General features: G+C 44.0%; 1 protein-coding gene across 1 annotated transcript in view; it reads left to right on the top strand.

The window, feature by feature from the left end:
- Nucleotides 1-12,145: 12,145 nt before the first annotated feature.
- SCML4 (Scm polycomb group protein like 4) overlaps nt 12,146-27,586 on the top strand; it is a 101,378-nt gene continuing 85,937 nt past the window's right edge. Inside the window, exon 1 of the mRNA XM_048493318.1 lies at nt 12,146-12,616. The gene's annotated coding sequence lies outside the window, so the exon portion shown is untranslated. The remainder of the gene's footprint in view (nt 12,617-27,586) is intronic.

Below are 27,586 nucleotides of genomic sequence, written 5' to 3' on the forward strand. Positions count from 1 at the left end.
GGTTGGGATACGTTGGATTTTCCCAGTCCTGTCCACAGCAGTCATTTTTTTCTTCTCGAGTTTGTGCAGCCCCCCCCCCATTCCACCAGGGGGGTTCTTAAAAAATTTTTTTAATTGGCAATTAGTACATTGGTATAATGGTACAGCAGTATGCAAAGTCCTTCCCTCATACTACAGGGTTGGAATGGCTCCCATGGGAACTGGGGCAGGAAAAATGCAGAAAAAGCTGAATCTGGAAGGCTCACTGCAGCAATGAGGCATTGGTAGCTGTAGCAACACAAATTTCCAAAAAAGGGCACTGCCATGTGGAAAAGGCCTTGCCGATTTTGGCTTGCAGAAATGCTGAGTGACCATTTGGATAACAGCTAGTGGTTTATCAGCTTAGTCACATGCATAAGACTTTGGGGGTTCAACAGAGACAGTATCAGATAGCATGGAGGCAGACCCTACTCACGCTAAATGTCCTTTTGGACAGGTCAGCAGAAACTTAACTTTTCATTGGTGCGTGTGTTATGTCTCAGTACTTGTTGAACATCTGGCAACTATACTGTGTTTTGCAGCTATTGTGTATTTATTTAATTTAATTATTGGTTTAGAAAAGTTGTGGGTGCTCAGAAGTAAAGTTGTATGTTAATCTGGAGACTGACAATGAGTTTGAAAAATAATAAAAAGCTGGAAATTGTCTTATTTCCCATGGAATCCGTACACCCTGCACTTATATTAAAGTCTATAGTCAGAAAGAGTTTGAAGAGCTACAAAATCATGTTTTATGAAAGATGGTAAAAGACCAAGAAGTGCATTCAGGACAAGGAGGAGGGACCACATTTTTGGGTGCCACTTAATTGTTCTGAGAACCAGGTCTCCAGTCTGACAATTAGCCTTAAATAGACCTGCTATTTTTTTTTCCAACCATAAGCTTATTTCTTAATTTTATGCCTTTAAAACAATATAAAAATGAAGTGAAAACTTACCCCTGCGTTAATTGGTTGCAGCCTACTGTGCAATAAAAACAGTTGTGATGATAGAAAATAATTGGAAAATTATTAATGCCCTTGACTAGGGCTAATTCATTTTCCCCATGAGAATAAATCCAGCTCTTATAAATACTACACCAGCCCTGGCAGCAAGACAACATTGGCTGTGAACACACAAATAAAACATTCTGTAGAAAAGGTATTTAATGGCAAGTAAAACACCAGTGCGAGACCAGGGGGTTGAATTGTTCAGTGTTCCAGAAGGCATGTTACTCCCTTCTGTTTATCAGAGTATTCTGTGTAGGCCTGTATCTGCACAGTCGTGTAGACTGATCTCATTCTTCGTTTCCTTTGCTCACTTACACTCATGGCAAGTCTTGTGCTTAAAATGTAAAGCACTTGCCAACCTATATACATTCAGCCTTTTATTCAGGATCACTAACTGAGAGAGGGATGAGGTTGCCTGTTCTAGGTCTGTAACTCGTGTTGGTGATTAATTGGCAAGGAAAAAGGAGTGGGGTATAGAAGGCAGGGGAGAGCTGTCACAGGTAGATGCAGAGTTGATAAACAGGTGGACATACCCCAGAAATTTCCAGATTGGGATTCTTATAACTTATGAAAGAACAAGTACTTATAGAAGCATGGAGACTGTGGCTCAGTTTCATAAAGTATGAGTGGCTCTGGCCTTAGATACCTCCTTCTCCAGGTCCTTTTCAGATCTCTTAGCTTACTCAAGCTCAATACCCCATCTGTATGAAGTTGTGGGTAGTGAATATATTCCGAGATGGATTCTTGGGTGCTGCCACAGAGTTAGGGAAATTATTTCCTGCAGAGATTCATCAAAGTTATCACAGAGAATCATGGGAGGCTGCATGTGATTAAGCAACAGAGCTGATTCACTATCCAAATGTTGCTAGCAGTTGCTTTGGGTGCCTAATCAACAGGGGACAGGGAGAGGGAGGAGATGACAAGCGGAGATTGCACCTGTCACTGCTTTCCAGCTTGCCTGATCCCCGTTTCCAGCAGTGCCTGGGAACGGGGGCTTATCCTTCTGTTTCCAGTGGTTCAACAGTAAACTCTGTTTTCTCCGTACTGAGTCAAGTGTGTGCGATGTTCATTACCTTCTGATAGATTCAAATGTTGGAAGAACAGCCATCAAGAAAAACTGGCACACTGGATAGTACATCTGACAATATATCAGCTTGAGGGTGCTCAGACAAACTGTCTTTGCGTTGTAGCAGAGTTAGTTTGAACTGCATCTTCCCTATGAAGATGCAATACAAGAGGTGAAAGCAAATGGAAGGTTCTAATGCCAAAGTCAAGGAGGATGGTTCTCTGAAAAATTCATGCTAAAAAATAGCTTAGTGGTCACTGCATAGTGTGTCTTGCTTTCACTTAGCTACAATGGAATCCTGGGCAAAACATATGAAGGTCTGTCAAATTATAGCCATACAGTAGGCAGGCAGGTTTTGTAACCACAGAGAGCTGATCCCCTACAAATGGTGGAGACACAAGATATAACTGCACAAACCAGACCAACTTCTATGTAACATAACGTGCTATTTCCCACAGAGTGCCTACCTCCAGAGCAATAGTTACACCTTCTGTTTCAAAAGTATCCTGAATGAACCAGAAGTTCCACTGTGATATTTTAATGAAAGGAATTGTAATGCATAAAAATAGAATTCTGCAGGAAAGATACTTTCTATAAAAGACTGCATTTTAATTCCATATGAAAATTTTAGACTGTTTTATTTTCCTCCCTTTTAATGCTGCATTGCTTATTGAATGCACATTTTGCATTTATTGCACTAGTCTCTAATCTTGAAATCCAGTTTATGGGATAGAGTATACTTGTTTTTATTTCATTGTTCTTTAACCATATGATTCAGTTCTATTGTATATATTTTCCTGCCACCCCTCCATTATTTCAATCAAGTCTGTAATCTACTTTGAGTCTCAATGAGAAAAGTAGAGGATAAATGAAGTAAGGAACAAAATAAGCTACTGGTATATGCATGAATTAATAAAAATGCCAATGTGGTGGTGTGGCCAGAACATCAAACTAATATCTGAGAAATCCCTGCTCAGGGACTTTCACTGGGTGGCCCTGGACCATACACACACACATGGACTCCTTCAGCCTGTCTGTTTCACAGGATTGTTGTGAGGATAACATTAGGAAAGGGGAGTCAGATATGGCACTCTGAACTCTTTGGAGGAAAGGGGTGGGGGTAAAAAATATTCCAGATTTACTGTAAATTTTTCTTAATGAGCACTTGTTTGAAATTCACTCTTATTGGGTGTTTGTGGTACTACCTTCCTTTTATTTTTGCTGTTTCCAATGGCAGGCAGCAAGATACCTGTGGGAAATTTCCAAGCAGTGCGTAGTGGAGAGGTTGCCTGTCTTCATCTGCTCTCCAAGCAATTATGCCTCTGAACATGGTGGTTCTAGCGGATGTCATTAACAGCTATTTAATAGACTATGAATCGCAGAGCCCATTGTTTATGATGAACAATATTACTGGCAGCCCTTCCTCAACACATTGCTGATTGGAAAATTCATGGGGATTTAGAGGTAGATCCTGAGGAAGGCAGGGTTTGGGGCCATAAGGGACCTCAGCAGAGAATAATGCCGTATTGTCTACCCTCCAAAGCAGCCATTTCCTCCAGGGAATCAGTTGTAATCCCAGGAAATGTCTAGGCTCTACCTGTAGACGGGCAACTCTACAGCCACCTCAAAATATTTCACTGAGCTTTATGTGGTTAGAGTCATTAATTATGATGGCTTGTTGCTGTCAGAAACTGAAGTCCAGAAAGGTAAAAACATTAAAAAAAGAAAGTAAAAACAATGTATTGTGGTTAGATGCTTACATTTTCCTCTACAAGATGTGAATTTGCCAGACCTTAAGCTAATGAAATCTTAAACTACTGAGAGGAGTTACTCATTATTTATAAGATTAAATTGTTTTATCATAAAGACTTTAACAATGTAGTTAAGAGTCCTGTGAGGTAGCTCGCCATTAATCTTATTTTAGAAATGTAGAATTTTACAACTACACACCTCATGCAGATATACTTACCTGACATCCTTTGTTTTGTTTTAGGAGCTGATTCTGGAGGAAAAAAATGATAAAGTGGTAATGGGAAAAGGGGACATTTCCCTTCTTTATTGTCTAATTGAAGCAACCCCCTTTACATGCATACATACATACATGCATGCATACATGCATACATGTTTATAGAACATAGCAATTCTTTCAGATCTTAAAACTCTATTTTCTGGGTCACAACTGTAATCTTTTACTTTTTTTCTCAATATGGCAGGTGCAGAAGTTGTAGTGCTACTTCAGCACTTATGTAATGTGTAAATTGAAAACAGACACATCTCTCCTTCAATCTGGTCTGTATGTTTTGTAATTTCATACTGTGAGCTGAGAGAATTCTATTAAGCAAACTGGAGACATAGTACTCGTTTCTGATGCCTGGAGCAGTTCAGTCACTAATGGGCAACAAAGGGCTGTTAGCATTTGTTGGAACTTTGGGTGTGGAGCCTGGAGAGGACAAGGACCTCAGTAGGGTACAAGCTGTAGAGTTCACCCTCCAAAGCATCAATTTTTTTAAGGGAAAGTAACCTTTGAAGCAGTGGTAGGCTTCAGCTGGTTCACAACAGTTCGCCAGAACCTGTACCTAATTTTTGGTTGAGTTCGGCAAACCAGCTGTGTTGGAATGGGGGAAGAGGAGTGTGAGGGCAATTTTGCATCCCGGCTTGTCTGAGCTGGGTCAGAGCGGGGGAGGAGGAGATGGCGTGATTTTGTGCCCACCACACCTGCCCTGTGCTCATAGGCGCAGAACCATGGCCTCCTGAGCTGCCTGCTGGCACCAGCTCCCCCTGTACTGCGCTTACCTTGCCGCCAAGCCACTGAGTTAAGTATGGCGCGGAGTGGTGGTGGAAGGGGGGGCAGCCAGGGCAGTTGTTGCCCCAGGCGCCATTTCCCCCAGAAACACCTCAGGAGGAGGAGCGAGGGGGCTTTCAGAGTCCCAGAGTAGCCAAGTGCCTTGCTGCCCGGCTGCTCTAAAAGCCCCATCACCCCCTCCTCCCATGGGAGGGGGAGCAAGGGGCCTTTCAGAGCAGCGGCAGCAAGGCCCTGTTGCCCCCATCCACCCCACAAGAAGTTCCTCTGCAGAGGTAAGTGGGCAGTGGAGGTAGGGGGTGCAGCGGGGTGTGTGTGTGTGAACCTGTTGTTAAATTATTAGAATCCCACCACTGCTTTGAAGTCTGGAGATGAGCTGTAATTCCAAAAGATCCCCAGGCTTTAACTGAAGGCTATAATCAGACCAGTCTGCACCTGGAATTATCTAATGGTGCATGGATCTCCATAATTGTGATGGTTTACCTGAAGGCTGACATCACTAAGTGGGCAGTCATACCATAGATTTTTCTTCTTCTTCTTTTTTGCCTAACTCCAGTTTCCTAGTACATGCCACTGCACTAAACAGTAATAATACTGTTTCATTGCCCTAAACAATAAATAGGCCAGATTCTAAAAGAACAGCGAAAATACTGTAGTTAGTGATATGCTTGTAAGTCCTATTCACTTGAAAGTCACTTTAAAAGCTGGCCTTGGGACAAAAGTAATAAGTGCAAATACTTTAAGAGGTTCAAAAACACAAACATCTGGCATCAAGTTAAAGTTGAGAATCTGAAAGTACAGGAACATCTGTAGAAACTTCATACCTAGCATGTCTGGCATACTGTTCTCCAGAGACTGCTGAGATTGAAGTTTGGTAAAAGTACAAAGAACTGTGTTAGGAGCATCCTTAGCTGTTCATAGGGCTTCATCTATCTATTACATTTTAATCCTGCCATCCATTCTAGAGTTGAGAGTGGTATAATGGTGCTTCCTTGCCCATTTATCTGCACAACAACCCTGCAAGACCAATGAGGCTGAGAGTGTGTGACTGATCAGAAGTAATCTGGTGAGCTTCAGGACAGAATTTTAGGCCCTTTCTGCACCGCAACGGTGCGGAGGTGCGTCGGCGTAAAAGATGTACCCCCCCCCGGGACCGTTCGCATGGATGGTCCCAGGAGGGCTGCAGGTGGCGGCGCAGCCTTCGCACAGGCTGCGCCATCCCTGAAAGCTTACCTCGTCTCCTGGCTTCTGGCTCATCGCAGAGGCCAGGGGACACACCCCCACAGGCTGGAGTGACGGCTCTAGAGTCACAGGCCAGGGGGGCGTGTCCCCTGGCCTCTGCGATGAGCCAGAAGCCAGGAGACGAGGTAAGCTTTCAGGGATGGTGCGAGGGACATGGCGCCTTCCAGCTGCTGCCGTTCGTATGGCAGCATTTGGAAACCGCTGTTTCCGGAAAACCTCGCTTGGGGAGCGAGGTTGGGAAACAGTGGTTTCGCGCCGCTGCGGGGGAGAGAGGGCGGCGCTGCTGAGATGCAGCAGCACCCCCCATACAAACAGCTCCCTCGGGACGGCATTTTTGCCATCCCTAGGGCGCTGTTTTTGGCCGTGTGGAAAGGGCCTTAGTCTCCCAAGTCCATCACTAGTGACATAATTTACTGTAATCACTAACAATCTCCTGGAGGGTGAAAAGATTGTTCAAACTCTTTGTCTGAAACATCAATATACCATGAATAACTGTTTCTTCAAGGTTTCAGTATGAATTTGATTCCAGCTTTGGGGACTCAAGCTCAAACTGGTCTTAACACCAGGACTCATCAGGTTGTGTGTTCAAGTGAACACAGCCCCTGATTTCTCCCACCTGCTGCCAGCCATGGCTGCACCTGGCCCAGCTAGGCCTTTTTAAACAGCTGAACTCTGGACCTTAGCAACAAGGAGAACCCTCAAGTTCAGAATTAAAGTGGTGAGCTAAATGTGGGATTCTTAAATGAACCAGCATCCACTTAAATACTTAGGTTTTAAAAAATGTAAAACAGTGTTCAAAATATACAATTTCTACCTCCCCCCTGCCTTTATTTTGTAAAGACCAGACAGATGTTGAGACTATAATATAATGCTGCTATGTCAGCCAGATCACATTACATGACACTGATAATATCATGTGACTGACAAAACTGGACATGACAAGCTACAACAATGACACATCTGCTGAAGAAATGCAAAAAGACAGGGATAGTTGGGATTCATAGTCATAACTGTAAAGGAATGGAAGAGAAAAACAACCTTTCTGTAAGATTTTGCTGAGGGATGTTTTTGCATGTTTGTGGCTGTGCTAGTCTTAAAGAATAGGAATGGGAATACCAAGATACAACCTTTATACTGTATCAGACATATTATTTTATTATAGTGGTACTAGTTGGTTGAGCAAAATTAGGTCTTTGGTTCAGCTTGAATACATTACATTTGTGTTGTTTGTGTTGTGGCATTACCTTGACCTGGATAGTGCAGGCTAGCCTGATTTCATCAGATGATGGAAACTAAGCAGGGTCAGCCTCGGGCAGTATTTGGATGGCACACCACCAAGGAAGTTCCGTGCCACTACACAGAGACAGGCAATGGCAAACTACCTCAAAATGTCTCTTGCTTTGAAAACCTCGTGGGATCACCATAAGTCAGCTGTGACTTCACAGCAAAAAAGAAACTGAAAGAAAAAGAAAGAAAAGAAAAAATGAACATCTTTGTGCAAACTGAGTTAAAGCCGTGATATTTGAATGAACATTGTGGAAATTATTTCATAGTCCAGGAATATCTAGCACATATTTTATCCTGCCCCTTCATCTAAGGAGATCAAAATGGCATACTAGGTTCTCCCTTTGGTGGTAGTGTAAATTAAAATACAAAGATGGGCCCAAAGACACTTAGCAAGTTTTGTGGTAGAGTTGGGACAGGCATTATAATGTATACAATGGATTGTTTCCTCTGAGTTGAGGTATCTTGTTGAAGGACGATTGTGTTAATTTCATGACAGGCTGTCCCCAAATTAGGAGATTTGTTAAAAAGAAGGTGAATGGAAAAAATCTGATCGGAAATGTAGTGGTTCTTTAAGGCCACTATAATAAAATAAATGAAAATACTGCAGAAGAAGTCAGAGTAGCACTGTATAGTTAGTGTCCATTGGACAGGCTGAAACCTTTATTGGTATATTATGTCTATTAGACTACAAATGGGCTCCAGGTCTTACTCTGCCATGAGGCTTCCTGAGTGATCTTGGCATAGTGATGATCTCTCTCAGCGTAACCCTACTTCACAGGCCTGTTGCAAGGATGAAAAGGTAAGAATGTATTCTGCCGTGAGTTATTAGGAGAAAGCATAGAATTAAAATGTAATAATAAAAAGGGTGCAAACAAGCCCTAAAAGATGCCAGTAAGATGAGAGTTATAGAGGCTTCAATGGACGGAAAAGCTCCCTTTAAAAGACTGAAGCATTTTGCCCATATTAAGAAGTGTTTTTGAAGGCACAACTTCTAGCCATACTCAATCTCTAGAACATTTTCAATAAGTCAAACAAAGAAGGTATTTAGAAAAAATTGCTAAAGGTATAGAATCAATAACAACAACAACAACAACAACAAAAACAGAGGACAAGAAAATGACCATCATCGACATAGCAATCCCTGGTGATAGCAGGGTCATTGAAAAAGAACACGAGAAGGTTACTTGATTTGAAAATCGAGCTTCAGCGTCTATGGCACAAACCAGCTGAGGTCGTCCCAGTGGTAATCGGCACGCTGGGTGCCATCCCAAAAACACTAGGGCAGCACTTGAAACATCTTTGAATTGACAAAATTAACTTCTGTCAAATTCAGAAGGCAGCCCTGCTGGGATCCGCACAAATACTATGCCGATACATTACAACTTCCTAGGCCTCTGGGTGAGGTTTGAATTGTAATGAAGGCCAACAACCAGCTAAAGATCTGGCAGCTGTGAAATCTACAATAATAACTTTTAAATACTCCAGAAGTAGGAAAGGGCTCAGGTAAGCACTAGGTTCACCTTACAATGAAGATGTAAAAGGGTGCTGTTAATGGACAAAAACAGCACAAAAGCAAAAAAAAATTCCTCTTTGCATCAGACTTCACAACAGAAGATCTTTCAGAAATTCCTGCACAAATATTTTTTCTGAGGAGCACATCTGAAGAGGCATGTCAAGCAAAGCAGACAAAGGTGGAAGTTTTAGAACTGATCGGCAAGGGGAAAAATATCAGATCATTGACACTCAATAGCATTCGCTTGAAATTTCTCAAAGAACTCAGATGGAACATTCGTACACCTTTTGACAAGGAAAAGTAAAGGCTAAATCATTTCAGGTTTCTTTTGTTTGGGGAAAAATAGGACTGCCTAACTGAGAACATGAAAAAGGTTTATAAAGGATGAACCTTGTAGAGTGGAGTATTTTTCTCCCACTCTTTTATAGCACTAGAACCCAGTGAAGCTGATCTGTGGTAAATTTGGGACAGATGAAAGTATTTCACACTGCAGATTGTCCCACTTACGCCTCCTTTCCATCCCCTAATGGAGTCATGTGAGACCTGTCACTGCTTGGTCTCAGGTCACAGTGATGGTCCCTATATTGTGAAATATTTCCTGAAATGTCAGTGAAGTGCTGTCCTATGCAAACTTACACCCTTCTAAGCATATTGAGATCATGGATTTAGATCTGTTTAGGACAGGGTTTTCTAAGATTTATTAGGGCATTCAAAGGTGGTTACTAGTATTCACAACTGTTTCCATTTTTTGTCTTGCCTTTTTGAGTTATTGATAGCAACTATACTTGTTGTAATTAATTTTTTAAAAAATGTTTTGAGTCTCTTTGGGGAGAAAAAACAGATTATAAATGTTTTAAATAAATAAACACTATCCATATTAATGTAGGGAATTCACAGCCTCAAGGCATACTAGTTTTAAGAAAGATTTGAACAAATTCACAAAGGTCTGCCAAAACCTAAGGCCGTTTCCGCACGGCGGTGGAAACGGCTGGGTCGGCGCTTCTCGCGCCGACCCGAGGGCGCTAGGACTGGTCGCGCGAGGGCGGTCCCAGGAAGGCGAGCCTATGGCGCCGCGGAGGCTGCCCGGTGCCTTCGCCCTGACCCTCTTTAATCCCTATGGGCCTCCGTGCCAGCTGTCGCTGGCAAGGAGCCTAGGGGACACGCCCCCCTGGCCCTGCGCACCTGCTCGAGCGGCGCAGGGCAGGGGGGCGTGTCCCCATGATATGTACACATATATAGTTCACAGTGTTTTAAGCCATATATTTAATCATATAAAGTATATTAGAGGTAATTTATAAAAGGTCAGTAAGATGCTGTTAGTTAAACAAAGAATTGTAATTTTATTAGTAGAGAGGCCTTGCTTAGGAGAAGGGGGAGATTTTTGCACTTTTCAGTGAAGTCTGGTTAACACAAAAGAAGCAAAAAAACGAAACTCAGAGCAGCCTGACACTGGCCTTGAGTTAGCAGAGAGAACAGGGCCCCCCACTCAGGAGATAAGGAATTAGCAGAGAGCTTACAAATACAGATAACAGTAAGAATACAGAAACTTGGAGTTGTTATAAAAACCTTTGGCGTAAGATGTTTTTAACTTAAGTTGCACCAAATATGGGATGAAAAGGTGTGGTAAAAGGAGTGGGATGGAAGCAATGACCAGGTCTATGCGTGCTTCTTGACTCCAAACCAATAGTCAGGAAGACAAGAGGAGGGATGTTTGTAAGAGGGTATAAAATTATGTTACACAAGCAACAGCTCCCTTTGAACCTCACTCCCTGTTGCTGACAGAGGAGGAGTTCCCTCTTCTGCTTAGAATTCGAACAATAAAAAACTTCTTAACTTACTGAAAGAAGCTTTTATGGATGGTTATTTGTAGGAAGTAACCCGGACAGAGTTTTTAGCTCTGAACAGAGTGGCTTCCCTGCCCACAATGTACTGCCTAACACCCAGGTTCCTCAGCGGCCGCGGAGGCCCAGGGACAAGGTGAAGTGCCGAGGTGGAGGGAGGCGGCTTGAAGCCGCTGCTGCGTTACCTTCGGCAGTGGCTTCACTCTGCCCGGCGTTTCCCCAAAGAGCTGGGGAAGCACTCTGGGGAAACGCCGGCTTGCGACCAGACCTGTAGGCGTGAGGAAGCGGTAGCGGCTGGAGTGCAACTGCATGCCCCCCGTCTTTGAATAAGCGGCCTAGAGGCGGTGTTTTTACCGTCTCCAGGCATGTATATTCCACGATCTTGAAGCTTGGGCCTAACAGTCTTGGTTGCTGGTTGGAGCATCTATGTTTACAGAACTCTCTCAGCCCCACCTGCCTCTCCAGTTGTCTGCTGCGAGGTGAGGTAGGGAAGGAGTTTGTAAGCTGCATTGACACTCTTTACAGGAGAGAAAGGCAGGGTATAAATCCAAACTCTTCTTCTTCAATGGCACTTCAGCTCTGATTTATCAAATGATAGAAGATACGGATGGCTCTGGCCATTATGCCATGTATGAGTTTGTCAGAGGCATTTGGCTGACAAATGCTGAAAACGGAATACAGAACTACATGGCCTTGGCCCTGATCTAGTTCTTCAGTGTGTTTTATATTTTTATTTGAGGGCCATATGTTACAGGAGTCACATTGTGGGTTTATCCTATATATAAACCACTGCAGCTGGTAGAACTCTATGTGGAGAGAAAAGATAACTTGAAGCCACAGTAAAACCTGTTGTGCCACAGACTTGTTTAAGGATCGTCATTTTTTAATTTGTGGCAGAGTTTTCTCAGTCACTATTAGTGTAGTCCTGTGTCTGACAAGTTGAATGAAGATAAGACCTTGTCCTCTTTGAAGGCTGCTCTGATGTAAGCAACTCCCCCCACCATTTGGCTCAGAGCCTCATTCTGTTCAGTTTTACCTGCATTGACTAGATTTTGTAGATACGTTGCACCACACAACTGTTGCATTATATATACCTGATGTGGCCTAGTTCTGCATATAATAAAAGCACACAAAACTGCTAGATCACAAAAATGATGGTGCAAATGCTTGTCAAGCCAAAAGCTGTCCTCCTTGCAAGTCCAAGCGACAGATCCTTCATGCCACTGGTGCTGTGTAAAGCGCAATACTGGGCCACATTGCTGCATGACTGGGACAAAGAGATGATGATACAGTCTCGTTACTATGGCAACAGAGGAGGGATAGTTAAAAAAGAGAGGTTCCAAACACCCACTCTTATCGTTGTCACAAAATTCTTGAAGCTGTAAAGGACATTACTTATTTTCAAGCAGCAAAGTGCAAATTATTTTTACCTATTGATGCAGACTTCACAAAACAACACCTTTCTCCTTAGCTGCTCAGAAAGGAAGAAAACACTGCACACTGAGACCTCATTTTCTGCATGTAAAGTGTGTGTATGTGTGCTCTTTGAAAGGCAGTGGTTGGCTGGTTTTCCGGACATGATGTGGTTGAAGCTGTCATCGTAATGGAAATTCATTGCTGTAGCTATGGTAAATCGAGTTTTCTGCCTGTGCTGAATGCATTAGTCTAATGAGATGTTTGCAGCTGGCAAGCGGAGTCGCTGGAGATGTATGGTGTGCTAACGGACAGGGGAGAAGATGGCTCATAGAATGGTCTGTGTGCACGTGCTCCAAGTCTTCTACTCTTTGGGCCAAAATAGCTGGTGTCTGTAAAAAAAGCTGATCTCTCATTCAACATACGCAATAGGTAAGGGTAAGGAACTATTCTCTTGCTTATGCTTTGTTGGTGCTGTTAAATCATCTTGTTATTAAAAAATCATCTGTCATGCTGCTAGAATGCCCCGCTGTAGATCTTAATATTTCTAAAGTATATCATCTCTGTATGTGAATCAGATATGCATGCCTATATCCCTAGAGTACATTTTCAGAGAACATTAAAAAACCCACATCTTAAGTTTAACCCTGTTAATGGTAATTAATAGTACCTTCTTTGGAACAGTTCAGTGCAGCAAGATGCAGCTGATGGAAGTCTTCTGACTGTTTTGTTTTTAATGCATGCATGAGTCTGAGAGTCGAGAGTGATGCTAATTCAGTGTTTTTACTGATGAATTTGAGTGCTGTGGAGATTCTTTAAATGTCAGAGTGGACTTTCTCCTTGTCTGTTGGGCAGAGGGGTCTTTAAAGAAGCAGCTTGTGCAGGATATATACACTGTGTTCGTATCACAAATTTTGTAGATCACAAATTCATCTGAAATTTACCTCCTTATACCTGAAAACTTTATGCTAATCTACCTGGCTCATTGCTTAAGTGATCTGTGTATTAATTTTAAGCATGTTTTTTTTAAAATGTTGGAGACTCTGAAGCATGTAACAGAACAAAATTTTAGCTTAACACTTATTTGCCTCCTTTTTATACTTTTGTGTCTTTTAAAACCAAAATGTCCAGGGAAAAAAGAGAGATCTTTCTACACTTTTCATACAGGTCAAGTGGAATATATTTTTCATTTGATTTTTAAAACTGTTCAGTGTCACAATTCCCTAGACACATGAGGCTATTACCAGAAAATTGAACAATAAACATAATTTGGAAGTTGCTCCCTGCTGCCCCTCATAGTTCATAAATTAGAGACTATGATATGGCTTTAGGTATGGGGGATCCTTTCATGTGAAACATTTTCCTGAGATTCCTTCCCCTCTTCCCCCATCAAAACCATTGTGAATTTATGGTTGAATATTCTTTTAGCAATGGGTACTTATTTTTCAATTGTCTTTCACGATCAGCTCTACATAATTTTAAAAAATACAAACAGGAGTAAATTAGTAGAATATAGTGTGTAATTGTTGCCTGCCGCTCCAGGACTGCAACCAAAAAAAGCCAAGGGATAAATTGACTGAAATGTGTCTACCTTTCTCAGATATGTGGTCACCAGGACTATCTCCAGTTTAAGATAAACCATTCGAGACAAATCCAAAAGTCATGTGATTCCTAAACCAGTAAGATTCAGGGAAGTTGGATTCAGGTTGATTTTCAGTGCTTTCCTAAGGAAAGTTACTCCAGTCTAAGCCATTCATTTCAATGGGCTTAGACTGGATTAACTCTCCTTATGGCACTGCTGATGTGTAGTACATTTCAATGAACCTGTTTGGTCTTATATCCCAATAATATGGTTTAATCTATTGAGGGATCAGTCTGAGAAGCTTCAATAGCATATGCCAACTTTAATCAACAGAGTATCAGCTGACCTTTCAAATATCAGCTTGTAGAGATCCTTCAGCACTATTCAGTAGATTGCTTTCCCATTCACTCACTAAGGAGTCTTAAAAGCATATCCACCCAGTGATTTTTCCCCTATACAATAAAAAAAATTAAAGTACTTCAGTCTTATGATGCCCTGGGTGGAATATTCAGTGTGGTTTAATTTACACTTCTGGAGAAAAAGAATGGCACTACTTCCTGTGCTAGATCAAAAATCTGAGATGAATCTCTTGTCAGAATCAATCTTGACATGCAGTCTTGTTCAAATGTGACAGCTGGATATATAGTCTTCAGAGAACTGTTTGAAGCATTTGTAACCAAAGAGCTTGATGTAATACACAAGCGAATGCCACAGGGAACAGAATTAAGACAACTAGCTGATATGTAAGTTTAAACAACCTTCAGCGACAGCTCATTCAGTCTATGATATTTTTCTCAGGCACTTACCAAAACAATGCAGCTATCACTTTTAGAATTGTCTGCAATTAATTTTAATATCAACATTTAAAGGCTGCTTCCATGTGGACATGTTTTTATGTGTAGCTCTTGCTGCTGCTGTGAATGCAGAAGTTTTGGCAATGGCAGCACAGCATTCACATTGGACTCCCTCCCCCCTTTCCTTGCACCAGCACTTTCTGGCTACCATTTCCTTGCTACTCCACTGGAAGGTGTGTTTTTTTTTAAAAAACTAACACACACAAATTGGTAGATCATTATGGCATTATAATGTTATATTAATCTACTGCAACAATGTACAAGTTCCCGTTTTGTAGTTTTAAAAGAAGATAACTCTATATCTTTTTTCATTGCAGAGTGATAAGAGGAAAGGTACATTATAATCTAATGATCTACAATTTCCCAGTTTTTTTTAAAGGCCTCCAATGTGACAGTATGGCAGAAATGGCAAGTGGCATCATGTGAATTCTGATATTGGCAGGACCTGAAAAAAAACACTCACCTTCCCATCTACATGTGAACCAAGGGTGCTTTGACTGTGATCTTTCCAAAAAGATCATACCAAACCAGGTTTGTGCAAAGAAAGGGAAATAACAGAAAGGATGAATAAAGGATGACATCATGTAAATGTTTCCAGAGACACTATTGCTATATGGAAATAAAGGTGAAACAAAACATTCATGTGGAACAGTCTAAAAGAAAATAGTCCTTCAAAAGGCAGGTAACATAATGTCTTTTCAGTCAACATCCCTTTCCAAGTTATAGCAAATGTCGTGGTTGCTGAATACTGCTTTGAGTCATCAAGGAAATTATAGAAATGGGGTGGAGTGGGAATTTAGCATGTTTGGTTCAACTCCATTTTAAACTTCTATTTTCACAAAGTCTAGGGTATTGGACTAGACAGTTACTATGCTTTTAGCTTCTGAATATAAACACATCAGACTGTTCCTCCCCGCCTTGTCAGTACCTGCTTTTGGGAAGGAACTGTGTTTCGTAGTAGAACAACTGCTTTGGATACAGAAGGACCCAGGTTCAATCCCAAGCATCTCCAGTTAAAAGGATTAGGCCAGGGGTGTCAAACTTGTGGCCCTCCAGATGTTCATGAACTACAATTCCCATCAGTCCCTCCCAACATGAACATTGGTTATACTGGCAAGGGCTGATGGGAATTGTAGTTCATGAACATCTGGAGGGCCGCGAATTTGACACCTGTGGATTAGGCAATAGGTTATTTGTTTGTTTGTTTGTTTGTTTTATTGGCTGCCCTTCCCCATGCGGGCTCAGGGTAGCATAAAACATCACTAATAAAATTGATAATGACAATAATAGCAGTAAAACACATTTGTATCCCAGTGCCATAAACTCCTCTACGGTATATACTTGTGTATAAACCAATTTTTTCAGCACATTTTTTATGCTGAAAAAGCCCCCCTCGGCTTATATTTGGATTAGCTTATACTCGAGTATATACAGTATTTATATACACAGTATGTGCCCTAGTCTGTGCTGATAACCTCACACCAGCTATAGCTGAAGCTCTGTTTGGACATACAGATGAGGAGGAGGAATCCAGTTTTGAAGGATTTTAACTCTTGTGTTTTAGCTTGGTTGCTGATTGAGCTAAGGTTTTTGTACTTTTAAAGTTATTGTTGATACCGTATTGTTTTTGTTGACCTTCTTTTTCACTTACAGAGCTAGTTTACTGTTTTTCTTTGAAATAAATATTCAAAAACATTTAACCTACTGATGCCTCAATTAATGTAATTTTATTGATATCTATTTTTATTTTTGAAATTTACCAGTAGCTGCTGCATTTCCCACCCTCGACCTATACGCGAGTCAATAAGTTTTCCCAGGTTTTTTGTGGTAAAAATTAGGTTCCTTGGCTTATATTTGGGTCAGCTTATACTCGAGTATATACGGTAAATTAAAACCATATCCCTTAAAACCACCATTCACACTAATATCAGAAATGCAGGGAGGGAAGGGAAGGAGGAGGCAAGGAAGAGGGAAAGGAAGGAGGAGGAGGGGAAGCCAATTGATGGCATACCATTGCTGTCCTCAGCCATAAGCTTGGTGGAACAGCTTCGTCTTACGGGCCCTGCGAAATTGCACCAGGTCTCACAGGGCCTGGATCTCACTTTACAGAGTGTTCCACCAGGCTGGGGCCAGAGCTGAAAAGGCTTTGGTCCTAGTTGAAGACAGGCAGACAGCTTCTGGGTGAGGGATCTCCAGCAAGTTGTTGTTAGATGAGCATAATGCTCTCCTGGAAACATATTGGGAGAGGTGATCCCACAGATACAAAGGCCCCAGACCATTTAGGGCTTTGAAGGTTAATACTCAAACCTTGAAAATAATTCATTATTATCACTCCACCTGGAGCCAGTGCAGTCAGTGGAGCACTGGCTGGATGTGTGTCCACCCTGTGGTCCCCTGGGGACCTGTGCCACTGCTTTGTGCACCAGCGTTAGTTTCCAAAGCAGCCTCAAGGGTAACCCTGTGTAGAACGAGTTGCAGTAGTCTAGTCTAGAGGTGACCATTGCTTGGATAACTGTGTCAAAGTTGGATTGGGATAGATAGGGTGCCAGTAGTCTTGTTTGGCACAGATGGTGAAAGACCAGATGGGCTACATTTGCGACTTGGGCTTGCAAGATCACTTCTAAACTCATGATGGTGGGCATAGGTATTACTTGCACCCTGGCAAGGGTCAGAAGTTAGCCATTTCCATCTGCCTCTCCTTTACCCAGCCACAGGACCTCTGTCTTTGATGTATTTAGCTTCAGCTGACTGTACTGTAACCACTTCACCACAGTTTCCAAACTACCGGCCAAGGAATCCAGCAACAGCCCAGTCTTAAACTCTGTCATGCTGGTGTGTTCCTGATGCTGGAATAGGTGGTTGGTATCCTATTCTATCTCAGCAGTGAAAATAAATGCCAAAAAAGAACCAACCTCGGGAAGATGAGCTCAGAGCAACCACACATAGTAGGCCATAGCAACATTGCCTGATAACTACCAATCACATGCTAAAAATACCTGTATACTAGCCATGTAGGGGAACAGCCAATCAGTGTTTGGCAGTGCTAGCCTGTCTTCATGGCATTGAAAAGCTGTCACCCACTCACAGAACAAAAGGAAGAACAAAGACAACAGAGTACTTGCTCTGTATGATAGAATGTGATATGCACAGGAGCTCTGTGCCCAACACACTCTTGGGATCGCCGACAGATATAGGTTCAAAATCCACCCTACGTCACATCCTTCTGAAAAGAGGTCATGTAGGGAAGGAATCATGACTAGTGCAAGCATGTCACTTTGCCTCTTTCATGGTTCACTCAGTTAGAAACCTGCAGAGCCTCTCCCAGAAGAAGGTTTCAGTCCTACTCTGGGGCATAATGACCCTATGAAAAGGTGAGGGTTTTTTGTAAGGCGGGGGAACAGGTACTAGAACAAGCAACAAGAGAAGACATAGTGGAACCAGGAGCAGATTTTAGCCATTAAAGCCAGTGGGGAAATTCATGGAGGTTTTATAGCCTGGGGAAGTACCCTGCTAGAGCCATCTTGACCTCAGGGCATTATTGTGAAAATGGGTTACAGCCCAGCCACCACCATCTGGCAGTCACTGTAAAGGGAATGATAGCTCCTGCTGTTGCATGCTGGCAGCCTACAAACTGCCACCAGGGGTGGGAAGGGGAGAGGTGATCTGGGCAAAAGCTACTTTGAACCTTCGCCTTCCTTACCCCTTTGTCAAGTGTTTGTTATGGAGACGAGCATAACAGGAACAGGCCAAGGAGTAAAATTCTTTCCAGAGCTGTTTTTGCCTCCCAGCTCACCATCGAATGGGAGATTCACAGAAAACATCCCAGTCACACCAATATCTCTGTGGGGAAAATAACTTTTATGAGAAACTGGTGTGTGTGTGTGGGGGGGGGGTGAGTGCTACTAGTGGTAGGAGTCAAGAGAAAGCTCCTGTTTTGGCAAGCACCAGTCTAAGCAGCAACAAACACCCAAGAAGTCAAGATCACAAGCTGCATTTCAAACACTACAGAGTGTTCCTCTATGCACACAGGGAAGAGGCACAACATGGGACATTCATAAATTTCTACCGGCCTTGGTGTCAAAACCAGCATATTGAAGCAATTTTACTACAATCTGGGAGACCTGATTGTATCCTCTCTCTGCCATGACCAGCCTGCTGAATGATGTTGGACCAGCCATACACTTTCAGCCTAATCTACCTCACTGAGTTGTTGTAAGGATCCAATGAAGGAGGGAGGGAATACTGTAAGCCAGCTTGAGTCCCCATTGGAAAGGAAACTGAGATATAAATGAAATATACATTAGAACAGGAAAGACTAGTGTCCCACTTGGCTGCCAGGTAAAATATCCATGCAATTCTGGACAAATATTACACAGATTATATATGGTACATTAAACTACAGCTAGCATTATCCTTAAATATAGCTGAAGAATGAATGTTTTTTTAAGTGGCTTGTTTTATATTTATTGTTCATATCCATAAGACAAATATAATGATATAATATGTGCAGCTTACTGCTTCCCATGTATTTTTTTCCAACATACCTTGCTATTGAAAAATCTGTTTTTACTTGTATAGTTTGTTGTTTGTAATTGGACAAAAGGTTACTTTCCATGACCTCCATACACACAATGTGATTAGTATGAATATTTCCATGTCAAGCATTATGAGTGAAAGAACATTTCACACTGTTTTCCAATCATAACAAGCAAAAAAAAGACATTAACTCTAAAGAGTATAACAGCATCAAGAAAACAAATTGTTACAGAGGTGCAATTCTGGACACAGAGAGCTAATATATTTTGTCAAATGGTGCTCTATAAAATCATAAAATGGTCTAAGATTTTTTGAATCACATTCTGATATCAAACTGTAAACATTCTATTTAATATAATTATCCATTCAATTTTTACCTTTGTTCTTTTGTGGCACAAACAACAAAATATTAAAGTCTTAACAAATTATTAATGATTTGTATATAACATTTCAACCATATACATTTTATCTCTAAATATTTCTACATTTGAAAGTAGTATCCAAAATATATTCTCCATTTATCTTGAAATTCTTGGTTAGACCTTCTGTTCACAGAGTTTATTAATATTGCCATTGTTTCATATTCTTTTGTCTTATTTTCCCAGTTTTATAAGATAGGACATTTATCTGCTTTCTATTTTGTTCTGAGTACCACTCTGGCAACTGTCATTAAATATCAAAAAAGTTCATCTGGATTTCTTGAAATATCATTTGGAAGTAAGCTGTACAGTATAGTCTTGACTTCCATAGCGAATTAATTTTTAAAAAATTATAATCCTTCAAATATTTCTTTTCAGATTTTTTCCACTCTCTTACGTAACTACCACATGTGATGGAAAGAGCCATCAGCTTCTTTGCATTTCCAGCATTTTCCTTTGTAATTCTTGTTCATTTTCTCAATGTCTTCTGCAGTGGTATACCAGTGATAAAATATCTTATACCAGTTCTTTGTTAAAGTTTGGGAAACTGTGAATTTTATTCCTTTCATCCATAAATATTCCCACCATTGGAAAGATATTTTTTCTTCTGCATCCACTTGATCATACATGTTTTCACTTGCACTGTTTCTGTATCATACTGCAATAAAAAGTTTATATATTTATCCTAATAGATGTTCCGTATGCTGCAATTTTTTTTCCAAATTCTGTCACTCTTCTTAACTTTCCTCTTGCTGAGCTGATTTCCTTTCTCATTCTTGAAACTATTTGGAAATGTAGTAACCATTGTATTTTTTTCTGCCTTCACCTGCCTTCACAGGATTTTTTTTTGAGCATCTATCATTTCTTGATAATGGTATGGTCAGTATTTTTCATCGCATTTCTGTCATAACATGCTTCTGTAGTGACATCAATGGAGACACTGGACTAATTCTCTTTCATGTTGTATCCTAAATGTTTAGTAATCCTTCTCTGATTACATGATCAACATTTTGGTTTCTATTTCTTTTCTTGTTGATGTATTAGTCCATTGTGTAGACCTCCTTCCAAATCTGCTGTTTTAAGTTTTATTATTCTCTGATATGGATTTTTTATCCAGTTTGTGATTCAAACCAAGCCAGCTGCTTGTTAATAAAATTTGATATTGGGTACAACCAATTCTCCTCTCTTTTTCTCATCTTGTAATACTTTTAATCTTATTCTTGGCTTTTTGCCATTCCAGATGAATTTATTAATCTGTTTCTGCCATTCTCTCAGGTTTTTCTTGTACAAAAATTAGTAGCATTTGAAACAAAAAAAAATCAGTTTTGGTAAAATATTAATTTTGACAGTACAGATTCTTCCTAGCTATGAGAGTGCATCTTGGCACATCTTCATGCCTTCTTTGATGGATGAAAGTTTATATGAAAAAGCACATGACAAATCAATGATTAAGTTATATGGCTATCTTGATTGTTTTGGAAAAGCTTCCTGAATGAAAAGTGACAAACAGATTTGGTGGCTTATAAAATAGTCATATTCAGCTTTATTAAGAAATTAAAATGATTAGCAACATTATTTGCTGCTTGAGGGAAGTAACTAAAGGCCTCCTTGCCATTCCTGGAATAAATGAAAGTACACACACTTTTTGTGTGGGAAAAAGTTGGCCATAGCCATTTTATTAATTGACAAAAGTCTGTCCTTTTCTACTTCAGAAGTATTTTAGTCCTGCAGATTAAAAAACATTATAGCAAGAACCATTTTAAATCTTCATTAGTGGAAAGAAAGGAAAACACTTAAACTTTTAAAAGGAAAACTGTTTTACCACACTTGTAAGTGTGCCATTTTTTAAAAAAGGTTATTTTTAATTTAGTTCCAGCAAAATTATTTTCCTAAACCAAATATATACATAGTAGAAATTTGAATTTAACACTCCATACCTCACTGTTACATAGATAATTCTGCAAGATCCTAAATCACTACAAATTCCTTTTCTCAACATCCGATTTATACAGTTCCACAGATACTAGAAAACTACAGTTACTAAAAATGACTATGGCATGCTCATATCAATATTTTCTGCTTCTGCTAAATACAGCAATAGATATAAATGGCCAATCTGTGCATTGAGGTGTAAAATACTAAATGCAGGCTAAGTTGCAAGGTAAAGAAAGCATGAACTGTCACAGGAAATAACAGCACCTGCCAGAATTTTCAGATCTGGTCAACCTCCATTCTGGGAGTATTAATTTTATCATCTTGAAATTGAACTATTTGAAAGATCCTTTTTACCACTTTCTACTTATATAAATGGGAGATTTGAGAAAAAGAGAGAGACTGTAGTCTTGCCCACGAGGCCTCAAGGAAGAGACGAGACGCGGAGATTTCATCTGGTGGAGAGAGCCAGTAGCAGGAAGCGCGGGATCCCGTGATCCTGGCAACTCTGCCGTGTGCTCGCCCCTTGCACCTTTTATTAGGGTTTCACTGGGGGCGTGTAAAGGGGTCGGAGCTGAAGCTTGGGAGGCCCGGGAGGTCGGGAGGAGCTGAGGAGAAGCAGGAGATCATCATGTGATGCATGATCTCATCGGGCTGCTACGTGCGGGAGGAAGCATCCATGTCTGGGTCTAATCCTCACCTGAGGGCAAGAGCCCTTTTGTCCCTTCTTTGAGGGACACCTGAGTGACCCAGCAAGTCCAGAGTAGCGGTTTCATGACCACGTGATGACTCACGGGAGGCGGAGGTTGGGGGGGCGTATCGCCCAGAAGGCCGTAACCCGGCACCGGCATTCAAAGCTCTCTTTCTCACGGTTCTGCTTGGGTTCACTGAAACTCACCCCTACATCTCCCGTTTCCTAACGATTTTTTAGGAAGGCTTTGAAGCGAATCAGTTAGGGGCAATTTAGGGGATGCTTGCCTCCCCAGGAACTTCGCTCAAGCTGGCTGAGGCTGTTAAATTGCAAACATGAGGGACTTCCTGGATTTCCCGCGGCCGGTAGGGGGGAAAGTCAAAGGGTTCCTTACAAACGTTACCACAGGCAAAGGCAGATGCACGACTTGAACAAGGCAGGATCCGACAACGAGGCATATGATTAAACCAGTGAAGGAATCGTACAACTGCGCTTAACCATCTCCCCTGGCAGCCAACTCCAAAGGAGGGCTGAGCCACCAGTGGGAGCAACACATCATACTTCAGATTAGATACAAATTGCCATCTTGCAACTCCACAGCACCTTCATATGAATCAAATGGGAGTTATCAGAGAGATTAAAACAACACATATTATGTACATTTTCACAACCTTGGTGATGCAGTAACAGCAAGTAATCAATAGCGGCACGATTATCTAAAGTCACTTGACGAAGTTCTTGTTGCTTTCGGGAGGTGGCGCAGGGCATCCAGAGCAGTGGAGGCGGAGATTAATGGACTTCATAAGGAGGCACAGGCCAGCCCGGGTCAATAGTCTTAGCGTTGTAGGTGGCAAGTCCTGGGACTCCCCACCAGGGGAGGTTCGCGAGGGAAACATGCTTGGCTTCGGAGAGAGAGCAACTCGTGGCTCCCGGCAGGGAAGGAGTCCGAGGGGAAGGGTGGAGCGGCGACGGCATCTGGGCTCCCGGGGCGGGGCCTGAGGCAGGATGATGGTAAGACGGCTAAGGCAACAAGGAGTTCCTGCGGAGAGGTCTCCAGGGGTTTGTGGGAAAATACTGGTCCAGGCGAGAAGATGGAGCATTGGCAGCGGCGGTGAGCCGCTCCCCGATGCTGATTTGATTAAGATCCATGAGGGGGTGACCGAGCGTCACCGGCGGGAGGCAGCAAGGCAAGCAGCTGATTGTGACTGTGGAATCCTCAGTAATAGCCGCAAAGATGGCAACGCGGGGATCCCCGAGCATTTTGGGGCGGCCACGCTATTGCGGCAGCTCCTGAGCCTGGTTGATCATGGTCCTGATGTTCCCCTAGGTCGTCCGGGTCTTCGGACCGTTCTGGCACTGGCAGCGGTTCCAGATTGTGAGGCAGCAGGGCAGGGTCCTTCAGGGAGGTCCGTTCCACCCCTGGGATGGGGTCGGTTTCCTTCTGGTGCCGCCCCATGAGCTGGCCAGGACATGGCCCGAGCTTCTGGGATCCACAGGGGACCTGTATGAGAAGGACTGGAAACACACCCCCTTCCCAGGTTATAGCAGGGGACGGGCCCGCCAGAAGCTCAGTCCGGGAGCTGGCGGTGAAGTAGACCCTGGGCATGGGGGGGGGAGGGGCTCTGATTGTCTGAAGTGCCTCTCTACGGGGGTGATCTGTTGCCCAGAGGGTAGAGTGAGCAAGTTTAAGTGATTGATGGTGAATAGCACTTTTGATACCGTTTGCTGGATGAGCCCTAAGTTGGGGGGGCCACCTATTCCCCTTTCTTTAGTTTGTTTGGCTAAAATTTCCTTGAAGGTGCGGTTGGCTCGCTCAACGATCGCCTGGCCGGTGCTGTTATAGGGGATTCCGTGTGTTAAAGAACAAGAGGTTAAAGGGTTGAGAGAAGGTTCGAAAGGCTAGGATGGCTGCGGCGAGCTCGCTCCATTGAGCCGAAGCCTGAGGTGGCGTGTAAGCCGTCTGCCATTGCCCATCTTGCTGAAAGTCTATGCAAGCGCCCGGCGTGCTTGCTTCCCGTCGACATAAAAGAACTGTGAGGAGAGAGGCGTTCTGGAGGCGGCATAGAGGCCGCCAGAGGGCCAGACGGGGACAGCCCGGTTAGAATGAAGAGGAGGGAGTAAAAGCGTGGGTCTGGGGGAAGATGGAAGAGGATCTCTCCTACGAAACCCTCCAAGGCCAGCTGTAAGGATGGGGAAGCGTTCCAAAGGTGTTGGAAATCTGCCCTGTTAAGAGGTATGATGATTTTGTCTGGGTCCCACCCGACCATTACCATGGTGCATTGGCGCCCTTAGGTTAATAAAGGTCAGTAGGGGCTGGCCTGGGGTGAAAAGAGTTTCTGAGTAGGGGCATGGAGACAGATACCGAGCCACTCCACTAAGAAGGTTAGGTGGGGTTTGGTGTATCCCAAGACCCGGTTGGAAGAGGAGGCGTGCTTAAAGAGAAAGAGAGAGAGCTGGCTGGTCCCTGAGAGGACCCGATCCACACACACCATCCCGGCCGGAGCCAGGACCTCCTTTTACTGCCTGAAAGAAGCGTTCCTGCAATGCTTCTGGGTAGGCTGGATTTTGTCCCATGGGGACTCTTGGCTTGCGGAAGCAATGAGAGAGAAAAAAAGGCTGAATGTAAGCAGAGGTGGTGAAAGAGCGAGAAAGAAGGGGGCGGGCCCCAGTTACTAGGAGTTCGAAGCTGCTGCAGCTGAAGAAGTGTGGGCGCATCTGGGATCTGCAGTTCTGGCAGGATGGGAGTGGAGTAAGAGTGAAGAGCTTGTGCCCTAGGTATAGAAGCGGCTCTTTCCTCTGCACAGCTTTTAGGCGATGTGCGAACGGATTGTTGCAATGTGTCCGCTAGCTTAAGCGCCACCCACTGTGGAGGGACTGTTGGCGCGACCAGGATGTGCGTCCATGTAATGGATTGATTAGGGCCTCAGAAAGGGTTTTAGCGCGGAGATGGGGCCAGAAGCGTGAGTGAACAAAAGTACTGGCACAAGGTGGGGCTGTTGAGCATCCCTTGAGGCAGGACCTTCCCACTGGTATCTGGCAGTGGGCTGCTGATGGTTGAGAACACCGGCACGGTGAAAGCGAAGCGTGTCCGGTCTCGAGGGGAAAGAAGGGATGCAGAAGAACTACAGTCGCTTAAGATTGATGACCAAGACCTGATACCGGAGGAAATGAGAGATTTGGGGTTAGGAAGACTACGCGTGAAAGGGGCCCATGGGCTGGATGCACGCATTTACGCGCTCTCAAGTCCTGGAGCAGCCGCCATCGGCCGTTCTTTTTCTTGATCACGAACACAGGTGTGTTCCACGGGGAGGTGGAGACCTCAATGTGGCCAGCTGCCAGCTGTTCCTCTACTAGCTGGTGCATGGCAGCTAACTTTTCTCTGGGTAGCGGCCACTGTTCCACCCAAACGGGGGTTTCGGTGACCCATGTGAGGGGGAGAGCGGTGGGAACGGGTTTACTCATCCCAATCACGGTTGTCTCAATCTGGCCCTTGAGATCCCCTCCCCACGAATCAATGTGGACATCCAAAAAGACATGGCGGGCTGTGAGTTGTCGCTCGAGCTCCGGGTACGGGCACGGGCAGGAGCTACCGGTGGACGTCCCTGCTGCCGCTATGGTGGCGCTGACGGGGCCTTGATGGTTACCTGGGCTCGTGGCTTTTATTTGGGATCAGAAACTGGCCGCGGGCAGCGTGTGTGGGGGCAGGGAAGGGATCCAGCTGGGGGCCCGGTTCCCGTCAGGGAGAGTTTGTCCCCACCTGGCTGCAGGAGTGACTCCCTGGGGAGGTGTGGAGTCAAGCGTCCCCTGGAACAACAAACAACCGCACTTGCTCAATGGTGGGAGGCCAGACGGGCAAAGCTAACTTCGGCGGCCTCGAGGTGGGACTCCACCATACTGGGCTCTGGGAGCAGCGAAGGACCCTCCTGAGAGGGGGGGTGGTTTGAGCGGCAGTTACATCGCAAAGGCTCTTGGGAATTTACATGGCCTTAGTACTCTCCTTCCTGGTCCTGGGTTGGGGAGAGGCCCAACTGATCGTTTCCCCGGGGGCCCTCGCCTCCTGGGGGAGGACCCTCCTCCATCAGGGTTGTAAGCCCCCCCACCGGGCGACCTACAGTCCCTCCAGAAGTGTCCCCGCCTGAAGCACTCACCTCGGGGCTGCCCCCTGGCAGCGGAGAGTGCTGCGGCCAGGAGACTGGCCTGATGGGCGGAAGACCCGATATCCTGGCAAGCCTTAAGCATATCTGCCAGTCCGGGGTTCTTCCCTAAACCCGTGATCGCCCTGCGGCACTCGGCAGAGGCGTTCTCCTTGGCAAGGCGCATGAGGAGCTCGTGCTGGGCTACGTCGTTGTCGACCTGTCTCTGCAGGGCCTCCTGGAGCCTGTTCAGGAATTCAGCATAAGGCTCCTGAGGCTTCTGCTGGACGTTGGAGAAGCTTTGGGTTGGCTGTCCGGCAGCGGGCACTCTCAAAAACGCCTTGTAGGCGCAGTCGGAGGCAACCTTAAGGGTGGCCTCCAGCAGGACGATCTGCGCATTGGGAAGGGCGAAACCCTCACAGCCATAGAGCTGCGCGGCAGTATAGGCGCCACCAGAGGCTGCTCCCCTGCTTATGCATTGTTGGCGGTACTCGCTCTCCCAGATAACATATTGTGCAGGGTTCAAGAGCATGTGGAAAGTGGTTTTCCAGTCCTCCGGAACCATTACGTGATTCCGCATAACTGCCTCCAACATGCCTCTCACATAGGGGCTGGTGATTCCCACGTCCCGTATGGCTTTGCGGAGCTCAGTGAGAACGTTATAACCTATGGGGCAATACTCGACAACTTGCTGGATGATGCCATCCTCCCCCACGTGGTCGGTGAAGTGGGCGGGGCACACAGCGAGGAGGTCGGCATCGTCTTCCGTCAGGGTTTCCTTCCTCCGCAGATCATGGTTAACACGCTCTGCCAGAGTTTTGAAACTCGCGCCATTACGTGGCATTGACGGAGGTGTGGTGTGGCTCTCGAGGAAACCGGGAGGAAGCAGAGAGCAAGAAGTGCTTAGGAGGAGAAGGAGAGAGGCTGACAGGGCCGCAAGAGTACTCTGGCCCAGGGAGAGTTTGAATGAGGAGAGGAAGCTTCAGTAGAAAGCGGGGAGGAGGACAGAAGCGTCCTGTTTAGTGGATACATAAGAAGAAAATTACGGGCTTGAAATTGTAGGTGAAAAGATCAAAAGGAGGGAGATCCATGGCAGAGAAACCAATGGACCTGCAGGCTACGATGGCGACATAACAGAAAGTCTCCACGTCAGTAGCAGCGACACACCGGCGAGGCTCTCTGTGCAGGCAGAGAGAGTGCGCCCGATGTTTTCCTTCCCAGTAGTCCTTAAGATTGAATGTCCCCCTCTCTGGGC

The sequence above is a fragment of the Sphaerodactylus townsendi genome, linkage group LG01 (genome assembly GCF_021028975.2).
Source record: "Sphaerodactylus townsendi isolate TG3544 linkage group LG01, MPM_Stown_v2.3, whole genome shotgun sequence".
Taxonomy (NCBI): domain Eukaryota; kingdom Metazoa; phylum Chordata; class Lepidosauria; order Squamata; family Sphaerodactylidae; genus Sphaerodactylus; species Sphaerodactylus townsendi.